The sequence below is a fragment of the Equus caballus genome, chromosome 8, assembly GCF_041296265.1.
Source record: "Equus caballus isolate H_3958 breed thoroughbred chromosome 8, TB-T2T, whole genome shotgun sequence".
NCBI classification, from domain to species: domain Eukaryota; kingdom Metazoa; phylum Chordata; class Mammalia; order Perissodactyla; family Equidae; genus Equus; species Equus caballus.
In genome coordinates, this window is record NC_091691.1 from 67,851,762 (window position 1) to 67,867,054 (window position 15,293).

At 37.0% G+C, this 15,293-nt stretch overlaps 1 long non-coding RNA gene across 1 annotated transcript; it reads left to right on the forward strand.

The window, feature by feature from the left end:
- The first annotated feature begins 476 nt into the window (after positions 1–476).
- On the forward strand, positions 477–13,591 carry LOC111774558 (uncharacterized). Its single transcript, XR_002809555.2, has 3 exons — positions 477–767; positions 11,116–11,190; positions 13,353–13,591. It is a non-coding gene; the product is annotated as an uncharacterized lncRNA (long non-coding RNA).
- The last annotated feature ends 1,702 nt before the right edge of the window (positions 13,592–15,293 follow it).

Below are 15,293 nucleotides of genomic sequence, written 5' to 3' on the forward strand. Positions count from 1 at the left end.
GTTTTTGACAGCCACCAAAATAGAGTGTAATGATCAAATGGAAAATATGTTAGTTATTTTTCTTATCCACCTTGTTTTCCTGTTTTTGATTTTTTAGCGTATAACTTTGGATTCAGTTGGGCCAGGAATAAATTATTGGATTCAATTATGGAAATAGTCACTTTCAGCCCAGAAGACTATATGGTGGTAAAATGCCAGCTGTATGTCTCTTGGTTGAGTTGACGAAACCTGAGTCAGCAATGTTCTTCAAAGACACTTAGAATCTTGTGTTTTGGAGCTGTAAGTAATTTCAAGGTTTTTTTCTAGTTCAGCATGCTGCTTTCAGGAAGTCAAAATCATATTTCTGTTTTACTGCACCTGAGGTTCAGAAAGATTAGATAAGTTCCTTGAGGTCATAAAGTATTCTGGAGAGATCTAGAATCCAGGATTTTGCTTCATAATACAGCGTCTTTTTAGTATTCTAGCATAACAAATAGGTATCATATATGCTTCCATTCTCTTCATCCATGGGCATGGCAGTTACTGTTAAGCATTGATGACCTGCTTTCCTGCTGAGCATGGAAGCAGCCTCAGAAAACATTGCATCTCATCAAAAGAGTCAAGTAATCCACTGGGCAGATGGGATAAAACTTATTTCCTGACTGTTTTGGGCTATGATTTCTTAAAGGACAAACTTGAAGGGCTCAGATTCAAGCCTTGTGACAAGAAATAGCTTCTAAGTCAAGAAAAAGTCAATCAGGTTCATCAATTGTAACAAATATACCACAGTAAGTGCATCAATTATAACAAATATCCCACAATAATAGGGGAATTGTGTATGTGGGTGAGGCTGGGAAGGGGGTATATGGAAACTTTCTGCTCAATATTTCTGCAAACCTAAAACTGCTCTAAAAAATAAAGTCTATTAATTATTTTAAAAAATCAATAGGTTAGCTGACCTAGTCCTATGGTTGATCCATATGGATCATCACCTTGTATATTTGCATATGGCCATTACTCAGGATTGTAAAGCAACTGTGATGCATGAGTCAACCATAACTCTCATTTTCTGATGACTGTATTTTGAGAATGCATTTGGAACAGGAAACCTAAATATACATCCTTCAAGTTAAACTGTCTTTGATGTGTATCCATAGTGCAAGTATTTTTTATTTGATAATGGAATGATTACCCAGGCATAATAACTGTTGTCAAAATACTTGTTTTTCTTTTAGTTTCCCTAAAATTAGCAGGCTTAAGCTGTGGATTATGGAAGGCAATATACTTCAAGTGTGTGCACTATGTTTCAAGGGTAAATAGGTCCCCTAGGAAAAGTTTAAGAAAGTGATGTTGTTTAGCTTGGCAAAGAGGAGACTAAAGGGTGTACTGAGAATTGTGTTTGAAATATGATGATCTATTAAACGGAGGACAGGAACCAGCTGTTGTTCATCTCCAGTGAGGAAAGAATAGGAAATTGACTCAATAGAAAATTTGGATTTGGGTATAATAGGCCTTCCCTAATTAACCCTACTCCTTTTCTGAACATTACCTTATCCTTCTTTCATCAGAGACTTGGGTTTTAGCATAGAGCATAAGATTCTACATATATTAACCTTCCTATTTTGTAATTCTTCCCAAGACATTTCAATTTTTATCTATCAAGAAGCATATTGAGTACCTTCCATGAGCTAAACTTAGTGTATAGGATTTATTCCCACCTCTTCAGGAGGCAACACACAGGCATGAACCATTTCCCTAAGAAACAGGTTAATAAGTATTTGTGGTCTATTTGCTGTTCTGAAACTTCGTGAGTATGAAAACAAACCTAAACTTACTCAAAATCTCTATGGTGAGCTGAGACACATTACAAACATGTCTTCTCTCTTAATTGTACCACCAACCCATCACATACATGCCCCACAGAGAACTCTTGCTCATTTCCTGAGTCCTAACATTTTAGCACATTTATCAGCCATTCACCATACTCCAAGACAAAGTATTTCTACAAGGCAGAAGAAAAATTTCAAATATCATGTCATATCTTTGTGGAATATTAATTATATCTGAATCACATCATTGAGTAAATATGCAGCAAAGCTGTTTTGTATAATGAAATAACAAAATGTATAAAATATAGACGCAAAAAAGACCTGATACATTCTCTTTAAGAGATTACCCTTCAGAGGGGAAAGAAGAAATTCTCAGGTATAAATATCCCAGTTTGATTCAGAGGCTGAGTAGACAATGGAGGTTTTCTGAAAATGTAATTCATCATTGAAAACAAAAGGAGCATCGTTGATTGCAACATCAGGACCAGAGACGAGGACATGAGGCCTTCAATAATAAGGGGCTCACATTGCCTCTCCCAAAGGTAAACCAGGAGACAGACAGGGAGTTTGGTACCCCCACACTTAGGAATTAAATCCCATAGTAGAGGCCCATCTCAATTCAACTGGCAGGAAGACAAGAGGAGTGGCCATGATTAGAAGAGCTTTAGAAATTAGCATAAGCTTCTCCTTCTATGTATTTCTTATTTTATTTCCCTAAGTCTGTCTTCCTATAACCAATAAAACCTCTAATGTAGAAGAGATTTGTGTAGAAGTGATTTCAAATTCAGAAAACATAAGAAAGCAGGATCCACTGCCAACATCAGGCCTAGGAGAAACTAAAACCATGGGAGAGAGAAGTAATGAGTGTAGAAGCCTGGAAAGAAGGAAAGCCGCCTGAATGCATTGGCCTTTCACGAAGTGAGGGTGTTGGAGAGAGCCTGAGATGCATGGGTCTGTGCTGAGAAGCGGAAAGCCCCATATAGAGCTAGCAGAGGGGTAGAGGAAAATACAAGTGGCCCTAATATTGGGAGTGAGTGACAATTTAAGTGTAAACAAAATACTATGCAACAACAAGGTGTGGGGGAATCTTGGAAGGACTCCTTGTGAGAAGGAGCTTTTGACCAAAGGTAGAGAAACAAATTTGGCAAATAGATGTAGAGAATGGACAATTTTTGGAAGACTCTAGAGTGTTTCACCCATTCTAGAAGTATCATTTAAGGCTTCATATAGCAGGAGATTAGGCTCGCGTGACCTTTTTAAAATTTCAACATCATTAATAGCCCTGACTGAAAATCTCTGAATAAATTAGGAGTAAAGAATTAATGAGAATGGTGGTAGATTATTTGCTTAGGTGACAAACTGAAGAATAACACCTGGGGCCTGCCCAGTGGTGCAGCAGTTAAGTTCGCACGTTCCACTTCGGCGGCCTGGGGTTCGCCGGTTCGGATCCCAGGTGCAGACGTGGCACCAGTTGGCAAGCCATGCTGTGGTAGGCATCCCACATATAAAAAGTAGAGGAAGATGAGCATGGATGTTGGCTCAAGGCCAGTCATCCTCAGCAAGAGGAGGAGGATTGGCACCAGATGTTAGCTCAGAGCTGGTCTTCCTCAAAAAAAGAAAAAAAATAATGACACCTATCCGTGTTATTGCCTGAGAACAGTTCAGTCCTAAAGCTGGGAAGGATGGTTGATAGATGAAATGTTTATATCCCAAAGTTGGAAATCTATCTGTCGTATCATTAGGCCTTACTTATAGTAAACCTGTGATGTCACAGGCAGAGATGTCTCATATGGATAGGCCCACAATCAAACAACCAATAGAAACAGGTGGCAGATGCTGTTGTCAGCACAAAGAATCCATAATCAATCTATAAATCAAAATTGGGATGACTTTATTATGAGCCAGATCTGATGACTAATTCGAGCTTCCTTCCTCAAGGAAGGAAGGGCACCAAAGAAGTGGGGTGTACAGAGTGGGTATATACCATCTTGGAAGAGCATACATCACATATTATAGGAATGTCCCTTTTATAATAGTCACAAGATTGCTTTGCTGGCACAACAGATAGGTGGTCAGCAGGTCAGTGGTCACAAGGTGAGTGGTCACAAGGTCACAGCCAAGTCAGTAATTAATCCTCAGTTTAGGGAGAGATGCTTATCCTAAAGAAATGCTGATATGGGGGAAGTTACATCCCTATCTTTAAGGACATCTTTCTTGTCTTTGGGACATAGTAAATATTTAAAGCAGATGTACAATGCATGCTTAACAGGCCATGTCAGACCCTTTTGGAAAAACAAAGTCAGACTGAATTAGTTTTAAACCGAATGGCTTCCTCATATACTCCAATATATCCTATTCCTTTTCATTTATTTATCACTGTCAAACAACTTAATCATTTTTAGAACAAATCTATTTTTTTCCGTAGCACAGAACTGTCTAATTTAATTGAAAACTGATTGATTTCTTCACTACTTTGCTTTTCTCTTTATCATTTCAGAGCATTATAAGAGGATATTTAACTGACTGTTAAGTATATGTAATTGAGCACTGAAGACTTTTTTAATCTGATTCTTATCTAGAAAGTTTACACACACACATCCTCACATACACACATGACATTATGCATTCAAAGTCACAATGAAGAACTGAAATAACTTTTACTTTATTTCTGACCTTAGAACCATTTTCTCCCAAAATGTTTTAGAAATTGTGGACAGCATATTTATCCCTCTCTAGACACGAGCATAGATTTTAGAAACTCTGAACCTTGTTCTAAGTATACACCTTGGTCAAAGAACTTGATTTAGACTCAATCTACATTTCTCTTGAAAGAATTAAGACATATGAATTAAATCAAGTTTATTCTATCTATATTGGTTGAAATTTGACAGATTAACCTTTCTTGTCCTCAACCTCAGTCAAGGTCTTTTTTTTTTTTTATGACTGATTTTAGTATGTGAGTCAATAGCTGAGTTCAAGTGCCTTCCAGTCTCCCCTTCCAGCTCCCCCAAGGTCCCTAAACAGGATCTTGTTAGCACCTGAAAAGTTTGGCACACACTAAGGCAATTAGCTTCCTTTCACACCTAAATTTACCTCCACCCCATGCAAACTTGCAGCTGTTCTCCTGCGTTTGTTACTCAAATGATCTCCCTGGTAAACACTGAATCATGAGGCTGAGGCAACAGAAGATTATTGGCCTCCTAGGGGCCCTGGTCCTGTCTCCTTAAAATATTCTCTTCACTGCCTTTACTTGGAGAGTCATTTTCCACATTTAGCTTTGGGAACTTTGAGTGTTTTCAATAATGCCTTTCAATACAATAACACTGGAAAACAAATGAACCCCTTTGAATAGTTTACTTCTAAGTGTTAGATTTTTCATTGATTTTTAACTGTTTTTGAACTGGTGATTAGCAAGTATTTACTTCATCAAAGTACTTATTTATTCAATAGTCAATGGATTAAATCACTTACTGCGTACAAAACACTGTATCTTTGCCTATGGGGAATAAAAAGTAACTGAAACTTTATTTTTACCTGCTAGATACAAAGGTAAACACAAACTATGCCTATGCACAGTATAAGTAGAACAATAGCTTTTATTGTGATATTTGAGAAGTACTATGGAGTCCTCAAATGGACCCTAGAAGGTCCAGATTAAATAATGTTTTGGAGGATTGAGCCATTAAGGTTAGTCAAAGAAGAAACTGAAGTGGAAAGGTCTGGGCCGAAACTTGACATTTGAAGGTGTTGGCAGATTGTGTTGAGGTTCAAATTCAGCATCCTTTACTGAGGTGCCTGCACACCATGAGCTACACGTAGAGTAGAACATTCTGAGTAGAAGGTTGGTTGGAGTGGATTCGTTTAGGTGGAAATCTTGGCTAGTATAATGGTAACAGAACTAGACTTGACAGCAAGAATTACATAATACTCAACATAGGGAAGGATTTGCTGCTGGTGAATGTTCAATGGTGAGAAAGTACAGGAGTCAGAGCATTTTTAAGGTATAATAGTATATATGGAAAACCAAAATAGGAAACCTTGGTTATCCGAGAAAGGCATGAGGGGCCCTGAATGCCTAAGAAGGGAACCACAAGTTCAAGCCTTCCAGGGAATCTGAACAAAGAGTACTAAGCTACGGAATCAGCGACTGAATGTTACTCTTCTTGAGACATCGCCACCTAAGCTCTGTCAAAACTTTGTATTTCAGGGCCACCCCTGGGGCTGAGTGTTTAAGTTCATGGGCTCTGCTTTGACAGTCCCAGGTTTCGCCAGTTTGGATCCTGGGCATGGACTCAGCACTGCTCATCAGGTCATGCTGAGGAGGTGTCCCACGTAATAAAACTAGAAGGACCTGCAACTAGAATATATGACTATATACTGTGGAGGGGTTTTGGGAGAAGAAGAAGAAGGAAAAAAAAAAAAGATTGGCAACAGATATTAGCTTAGGTGCTAATCTTTAAAAAAAAAAAAGGGTTTTATTTCTATCTCTGAAGGCCTTAAAGACTGTTGGCCTAGTGTAGTGTGTCGAGTCTATAAATAGATCCTACTTGTTTACTTTTCTGTATTAAGTGAGAGAGTTAATCATGGCCAAAAACATCCTCACCATTATCCTCACAGTTCTGAGTTATAGTCCCTTCATCAAGTTTATTGGGAAAATTTCATCATCACAGTCAACATCCTCACTTTTCTCATCTACAAAGAGGGCATATTAATTTTATATGCTGTATACAAAAATTACCACACCCTTAGCAGTTTACAATAACTCACACTTATTATCTCACAGTCTTTGTGGGTCAGAAGTCTGGGCATGGTTTAGCTGGGTCCTTTCCTTTGGTTTCACAAAGTTGCGATCAAGACATCTTTTGGCCAGTTTACATTATCATCTGGTGGCTCAACTGGGGAAAAATATACTTCTAAGCTCACTCAGTCGTTGGCATAGTTCATTTCCTTGTGGTTGCATAGGATTGAGAGCCCCAGCTTCTTGCTAGCTGTCACCTGGAGGCCTCAACTCCCCAGCAACCTGCATGTCAACTTCTCCATAGGCAGTTCACAGCATAGCAGCTTGTTTCCTCAGGCTAATAGAAGAACAAGACAAGTCCACTAGCAAGACACAGTATATATAACATAAAATAATCACAGGAGCATTACCTCATCACCTTTGCATATTCTACTGGTTAGAAATGTAGGTTATATCCACACTCAACGGGAGGAGATTATAAAAGAGCACACATACAAGGTGGTGGGGGTTGTGGGGCCACCTTAAAGTCTGTCCACCACAGAGTGGGTATGGTTTAACATTCAGAGAGTACTCAATCTTGGAAAACAAGCAATCAACATGGTTTCATCCATCACAGCCCAGCTGATCATCCCATCCATTTCATAAAGATCCCCAGAGGTAAGAAATATAGTGCTATAAAATAAAGATGGTATTGGAGGGCAACCTGTTAGGTGACTGATGAGTGATGAAGTTGCTGTTCATCGCACCATTATTTGTGGTGTGAGCTTCTGATTTCTAATCCTAGCCATGATTCAGGGTCTATTAATGACGACAGGCCTAATTTTCTTTAACTTCTTCCTCAACTTTCAAAATGTAGATGATTATATACATCAATCTTAGAAGGGCAGTATGAGATTTTAGCATGTAAAGAATTCACCCCAATTTTGTGTAGAAATGCTTTTGAGTAAGAATTCAGCAGAAAGCAGCATAAATCTTTAAAGAGCTGGTGGAAAACACTGCTGGGGAGGAGATAGAGTTCTAATTTAATATAGAGAAGGGAAGGCAAAGGGGTGATTTAATTGCAATCTACAAATACAGGAGAAATCTTTATAAGAAACAAACTATTTCGCATATTCAAGGGAGCCCAAACTAGATTAAGTTAAGGAAATAGGATTTTTTGTTTAGCCAACACGTTTTTGTAAAGGCTTTGAAGAGATTCTACAATCTTATCTAGGTGGGCTTTAAAGCTAAAATTGGTATGTGTTTAATGATGAATTGGAAAAGTCCTTGACTTTTATTTTCTTTTCATGGATCCCATTTATTAAATATACATCACCTAAAAATATAAACTTCCTTCTAAAATAAAGAATTAAGCAATTTTTAGTTCCTTAGTCAATAAAAAGGTGGATTGTTCTGAATTTTGATAATATGCTTATGTTAGTTAGTTTGAAGAGTTATATCACACTAACCAAGGAAGGAAGTTGAAGATAGAAGAGTATAAAGGTACTCAAATTAGGTCTGGCTTTTTTGTTTGCATCAGTGCAACATTGAAAGCTATGACTATGCTTATATATGAGATAAATAACCATCATTAACAGGCTTATGTAAAGCTAAAAAAAATCATAAATTTCAACAAACACAAATAGAAAGAAAGGAAAAACATCCAAACTGGTTTTTCACCAGACTGATTGTGTGGTAAGTGGTAAGACTGTTAAATCTCAGATAATGCTTAAATATTATGGACTCTAACTGGGAAGGTCACCAAGTCCAATTTTGTAGCATATGCATGATTCACCTCAATACCCTTGACAGATTTTCACCCATATTCTTCTGGAATCTTTTCATTGACTAAAATCTCAACTCGTCCTCAGTTAATTGGTTTCATTGTTGCATAATGAGAAAGTTCTTTCTTATCTTGATCCTCATTCTTTTTCATAGGACTATTGTCTGTTTTCTGGAGTAATACATGGTGACTATTTTTTGCTTCAATATAGACAACCCTTCACATTTGTGAAGATGGCCACTAGGATATTGCCTTAATATTCTCTTTCTTCAGTCATCATCTACAGGTCTTTAACTGTTTAATTTATTAAGCAGCCTTGCGTTCTTCCAGAAGCTTTCCCAATGTCTGATACTGTATATACTAGAAAATAGATGAGATCATAATGGGCCCAAATCCTTAGCTAGATATGGAGGGAGTGTTGGTTTGCCTATGAATTTAACTCCATAACCAGTTGCTTAATCAGTTCATCACAAAGACACAAACTGGTTCATAAAACAACAGATGAGTGAGCACACAATAAAATCTAAGCTGCAAAGGCCATTAAACACTAGAGATATATCGTAGAGTAGAACTTGCTTAGGTAAGAATTTCCTGCCAGTGCCACGCCATGATGATTAATGCATGCATATGTGAACTTTATGAAAAAGATAATGAATTGATTGTGTTCTTAAATGATGCCGTTTTAGACCTGTTTGGCTTCTTCTCCTCCCTCTGGAATCAACTGACCACACTCTGTTAGTTTAAACAAATGAACATTTAATGTTGGCCATTCTGCGAACCAAGTTGGGGAAAAATGGAATCATTTATCAAAGGAAAAAGAAAAACATAATAATGAAGTGGTTTCTATGCTGGGAAGAAGGTGAAGACCAGTCATTAGTGAGAAAGAGAGGCTGCCACAGTTTCTGATTAAAGATATAAGAGAAGCATGCCTTAGAACTGCTTTCATACTTTGGTTTCTCCTGACTCTAGTCACATCAGAAGTCTTTCTTCTTCCTCAAACACAACCTTCTTTGGCAACTTTAATTTTAATACTAGACTCTGTAAACACACCTGCATCTTCTTGGTAGTCATCTACTAGATTGTGAATGATAGTAAAGGTAATCAGGGAATCTATAAGTAGAAAATGCAGCTTGAGGGCCATTTGTGATAATAGAACATCTTAGTCATATAACTATCATTTAACATCAATCTATTAACCACCTGATATTTAGTGTACTTACACACATAATACATTTTATTTGTAAATATATACATTTTATATATATATATATATATATAATGAATTCTGAGTGTTATGGTAATGAGATCTGTAGATTAAGAGAAAGGAAAGAGCCATCATTGTTGGATAAGTATATTGAAAAGTAGTCCTAAGAGGCAGAGAAAGAAACCAGTCCTGTTTTTTCTATGTGATTTCATCGTTTGTTTACATTATTTGGTTATTTATGATCATGCTCTCTTAAAGCCAGCATGAAATTAATTATACATATAAAATAATATACATTATATATTCTTATATATCAATATAATTATATACATAATATAATATATATTATACAAACACATGCATAATTGATGAATAGTCACAAATCTTTTCCTGATAAAGAACTACTAGTAGACAGAAATTTTCACTCTAATATAGTCATTGCACGCACATTCTGAGTGTGACAAGAAGGATCAGGTGAATGGATGGGGAAGGGTACATTGAGAGGTGAATACAACTTCAAGGCTTTTTTCATGGTAGGTAATGTCATATCACCTGCAGCTGAGCAAAAATGGTAGACATAGAAACTCCCTTGGAAAATTTTCTGAGGTTTATTATGTATGGAACACTTGTTATGTGCCATTCACATATTTCCTGGGTGTAAATCCACTTGAATGCCAACTCCAAAGCCAAGTTTAGGCCCTTTAACTATGGACGTATCCAGGTCTTGCCCTACTGCAGGTGTTAAAGGAGGGAGGGAGCTAAGCTCTGGGCTAAGCTGGGAGAAGGTGTTTGGTGTTTATCATACATACAAAGAGCAAAGAAAGTGTTGAGTATCGTTTAGAGGGAAAATTTAGTAGAGCAGTAGTGGGAAAACATTAATATTAACTAAATTAATAAAGCCAAGGGAAGCTAGAACTTGGAAAAGGCAAAAGACAACAAATAAGGACAGAAAACTAGCAAAACTGTTTGAAGTTCAGGAATGAGGGTATCCAAATACATAAAATAAATCCCACTGGGTGATGTCAGAACTCTCTGTCAGAACTGCCACAGAATATGCGCCTGTGCCTCCTTTATGAGCAACCAGCCAGTTCTTACTGGGATGTGACAGATTTTTAGAGAAACTAAAGAAACCAAATGGATTTTAAAGAATCCTACTTATACCTCCTTGTGGGGCAAGTTTTAATATCTGCTTCTTTATCTTTGACATAATACTCACGTTCATGTAAATTGAGTATAAAGACAAAATACAAGGGAAGAAAACAATAATATATATTAAAAGATGTTTACAACTATATTTATAATAAGAAAATATTGGAAACTCTTTATATTTAACAAAAAGGAAAATATCTACGAAAATTATGGCAGGCCGCAATGCAAATTTCAAGACTGATACATTTAAAGTCTTTGTTACAATATGAAAAATATTTTCACCTAGTATAAGAAATTGTTAAAATATGCTTTCTTTTCTCCCTGAGACTATTTCTTAAACGAATAGAGTAACATTTACTACATCATGGTTATTGTAGATTTTCTTCCCATAAAAAATTTGAAATTTCTTGTTAGCAGAGATAACGTCTTACTCATCTTTCTGTCTCTCTTCTAGGACCGATGCTATGTCTGATACACTGGACTAAATTGAACAGTTGAAACTGCAGGAAATGAAAAGCGTTATGTTATGGTAGTGGGAATCTTATTTTTACTTCTAAATTTTATTTTATTTTTATTGTATTCTGTTGAAAACTATATAGTTATGTTTCTTGCTAGTCTCTCAAGCTTATTCATACGAGCAGTCAGAGGAGAAAGTTTTTTCCAGGGATGTAATCCATCCTTTATTGGTCTCCAGGAGATGGAGTTTGCTCAAGGATTGATCATCTTTTGTTCCCTTGGAAGACCCATTCCGTTAGCATTTTTACTGCTACACTCAGATGGCATATGAGGGAAGGAGGGGTGAGCGATAAGAACCAAAAGCACTAGGAGAGATTTTCTGCTGGGCATGAGGAGCATGCAAGAAAGACAAAGAAGCTTATGTTTCTAATCTGAGGTGGAGGTCTTTAGGCAGCAGGTCTCTTGGTCCTTTCAGGCTTTCCCAGTACCAATTTGTTAAGCTTCTCTCTAGCCCTGCTGCCCGGTTCAGCTCTACCGTGTCTCCTTGACTCAAGAGGGCCCGTCCATAGCAACTGCAGTCTCCCAGTGGTTGTTTTCCCCTTTCTGGATTCAAGGATTGCCTCAGCTCTCAATACCAAGACTGCTTCTACTTCTTCGACTTTTTTTGATTTCTCAAATGACTTGAAAGAAAGTCCAGAATTCTGTCATTTTACATTTGCATCCCAATGTACCTTAGATATGTAACGTCAATAATTATTCTTCTATCCTCCAAGGGAAGAAAATAGTTGTTCCCCACAGAAGTTATAGAGGAAACTCCCACTACACTGTACTGTCATATCAGATAATCATTTAATCACTGACTAAATCTAAGACACTGAGATCAGAGGATTCAAGAACTCTGGGAGACTTTAAAAACCTTTCCAAATTAAGCATTTATTGTTACTTCATTGCTCCCTTGCTACTTAATTTTCCTGAGTCTCATTTTAGGAGAAATTTGCTCCTTTAGCCTTGCACACTTCATCTCAATCAATACGCTATTCTCCCTAGAGGTCCCAAATTATTCTTTTCAAATGTCTTTTTTATCTACCCTTGGAAACAACACAAGCAAATGGAGTTTGACTTCCAGCTGTCAAATCAAGTGTTGAGGCAAACCCTGTGAGCGTGAATCACTCGATCTTGCCTTGTTCAATCTGGGTAATGTGGCACAGTCCCAAGAATTCTCCTCTACCACCAAGAGAGAGAAAGGAGTAAAAGACAAATGGGTATAATTTCAAAAAGTTGGATAATTAATTTTTCTCTTTCAATGATGCATTATTCAATTGATGCACAAAATAGTAGCTAAATAGTGAATCCTCATTTATGTTCCTAGGATTTCTTTGGTAAGTCGGGGTTAAGATTTGGAAATAGGTTATTTTAAGTGGGCCACCTTGTTATTGCAGTTAAGCATTGAACTTGGACCTCCCTGTAATTCCAACCCTGGGAATATGTACCCGGAAAATGTGGTAAGAAGATTTCTGTTTCCTTTATGGACTAAAACTTCTTGGTTGAGACAGGTTAATATTCAAAGTAGAGGATATTGTTCACATTGTTGACTCGATATAAGGAGGTCTGTTTTCAAGGCAGTGGCATTCTGGAGATCCTCATAGTCCTGAGGATCATTATAAATGTGTTACTTGTATGTTGGTTTATGTTGTCTCTGTTCAAAACAAAACTCTACTTCCTTTTGGGTCTGATTTCAAGGTAGTTTAATGAATCTTTCACATATACACATTTGTGTTTTGTTTTATAGTTGAGCCTAATAGATTACGTTTCCCCTTATTTGAAGACCCAATCTCTCTATTTTCTGTATAGCTTCCAGAAGATCCTATGCTGTGTAGTGCAAGGCAAACAAACAAACAAAACGCCTGGATTTTGCCCTGATGCTGGGTGTGTAGTGGCAGTGATGATGTTGTTGGAAGTTTGTAAAACCATAATGCCTGACCACGTTCAGAGACGTTACACAGATATGTTTTGTGTGCTTTCCACGGTACATTCCATTTTTTTCAAAGATGGTAAGACAGGGACAGCAGCTCTTTATTTTCCATCCTCCACTGTCTGAAATACTCAGACTCCATCAAAGCACACCTTGGGCTCCACCTCCCACATTGTGTTCCCCACTGGTGCCAATCTTCCAGCTAACTCCATTTCCCCTTTGTAAACGCTCGATGTGCTGACCTATTTAAAAATATAACTCAGGTGCCTGGCGAACCATGATGCCTGCCAGCTCTTCAGATAAAGAGGATCCACTTATTAATCTGCTCTGTCTCCATCTGCCTGCTCAATTGGGATTGACTGCTTGCTGTCCAGACTGATACCAGGGAAATCTGATTGAGGACAAGAATGTCTTTGTACATTTCCCCCACTGATACAGCACAACAGGTCTGTTGCAGCCAGGGAGTTAAGCTGATGTGACATGATGTCAGATGGCCTGCCATTGTACGTCAGAAATTAAAAAGAAAATATTCTTTCAAACTGGAATTCCTTATGTGATTTTTATTTCCCTGGGCTTTGAGCAGATTGAGTATTGAATTGCTTGACTGGAGCCCATGGATAATTTAATACCTGCAACATTCGTCCCCGGGTGAATTTCAGCCACATCTGACTTGTTCAGCATGGCGTCTCCGTCCCAACCATTTCATGGAAATCTTGTAAATATTGATTGATGAAATCCCAAAGAAATACTTTTTCTAACTCTGATTCTGAAATACTCTAGGAGAGACTTAATATCTATTAAGTCCTACTACTCCACATCTAGTGGTGTAAGAAGTAAGTAAAAGTTGGGGGCAAAAAAAGTGGTGTGATTTGATCCCTTAAACTAGGATTGAATAAAAATAACAAGAAAATAAATAAGCAAGAATAGCAAACAAATAAGCAAATAAATAAGCTCAAACCACAACAAAGGAATCAAAATATTATTAATTATTTCTTGGGAAGCTTTTGTAGTCAATACCCAAAATGAGGTATTGGCTACATAATGCTAACTATTCAGAAGAATCTAAACATAGTGTATGTATGTATGATTCTCAAACACTAAATGGTTAGCATCCCATATGCAAAATATCCAGTTTTTAGTATGTGGTCGTGCTTTTGTTGAAAAGGTAGAAGTGGGCTTAGGTTGCATCTACAATCAAAACTGAATGACATAAAATTTCTTTAAAAATTTATTAATAAAAATCAAGAGAGAAAAGAGACACACAAGTAAGAGTGAAAGATGTTACAGGAATTTATGTTTAGTAACAAGGAACAAAATATTATCACTTTCTCAATATTCAGCTTTACTCTTTAGTCAAGGCTAATCATTTGTTAATTTGTGTAAGCTCCAGTGTTTAAAAATTCACATGTGAATGAAATGTGTGGCTGATCCTTACTCTTTATTATAAATTAAACGGTATGAAATGCAAATACTATTGAAAAAATAAAATCTCATTGATTCAATGTAAATGACACTGAATAAATTAATAAATTGGCCTCTCTTTGATAGTCACTTGTGATGAGATTGTACGTTTGTATTTATGTGTGTCTTTGTGTGGGACTGTGTGTATGTGAACACTTAAGGTATTTGAAGCACTAATCCATCACCAGACATAGTTACAAATTTTTTATCCTGTGATGAAAACTTTCAAGATCCACTCTTCTAGCTACTTTTGAACATGCAGTACAGTATTATTAACTGTGGTCACCATACGGGACGTTACGTCCCCATAACTCACTCATTGTATAACTGGAAATTTGTAGCTTTTGACCCTCTTCCCCCATTTCCTCCCCTGGGCCCCACAACAGAGCCTCGGTCAACCATCAATCTGTTCTCTATATCCATGAGCTCATTTTTCTTGTTTTATTTCTGTTTGTTTGTTTTTAGATTCCATATATAAATGAGATCATACAGTATTTGTCTTTTTCTATCTGACATTTCACTTAGCATAATGCCCTCAAGGTCTATCCATGTTGTCAAAAATGGCAAGATTTCATACTTTCTTTACGGCTGAATAATATTCCATTGTATATATATACCACAAATTCTTTATCCATTCATCCATCACTGGGCATTCAAGTTGCTTTCATATCTTGGCTATTGTAAATAATGCTGCAATCAACATGGAGTTGCATATGTCTTTGCAAACTGGAGTTTTTGTTTTC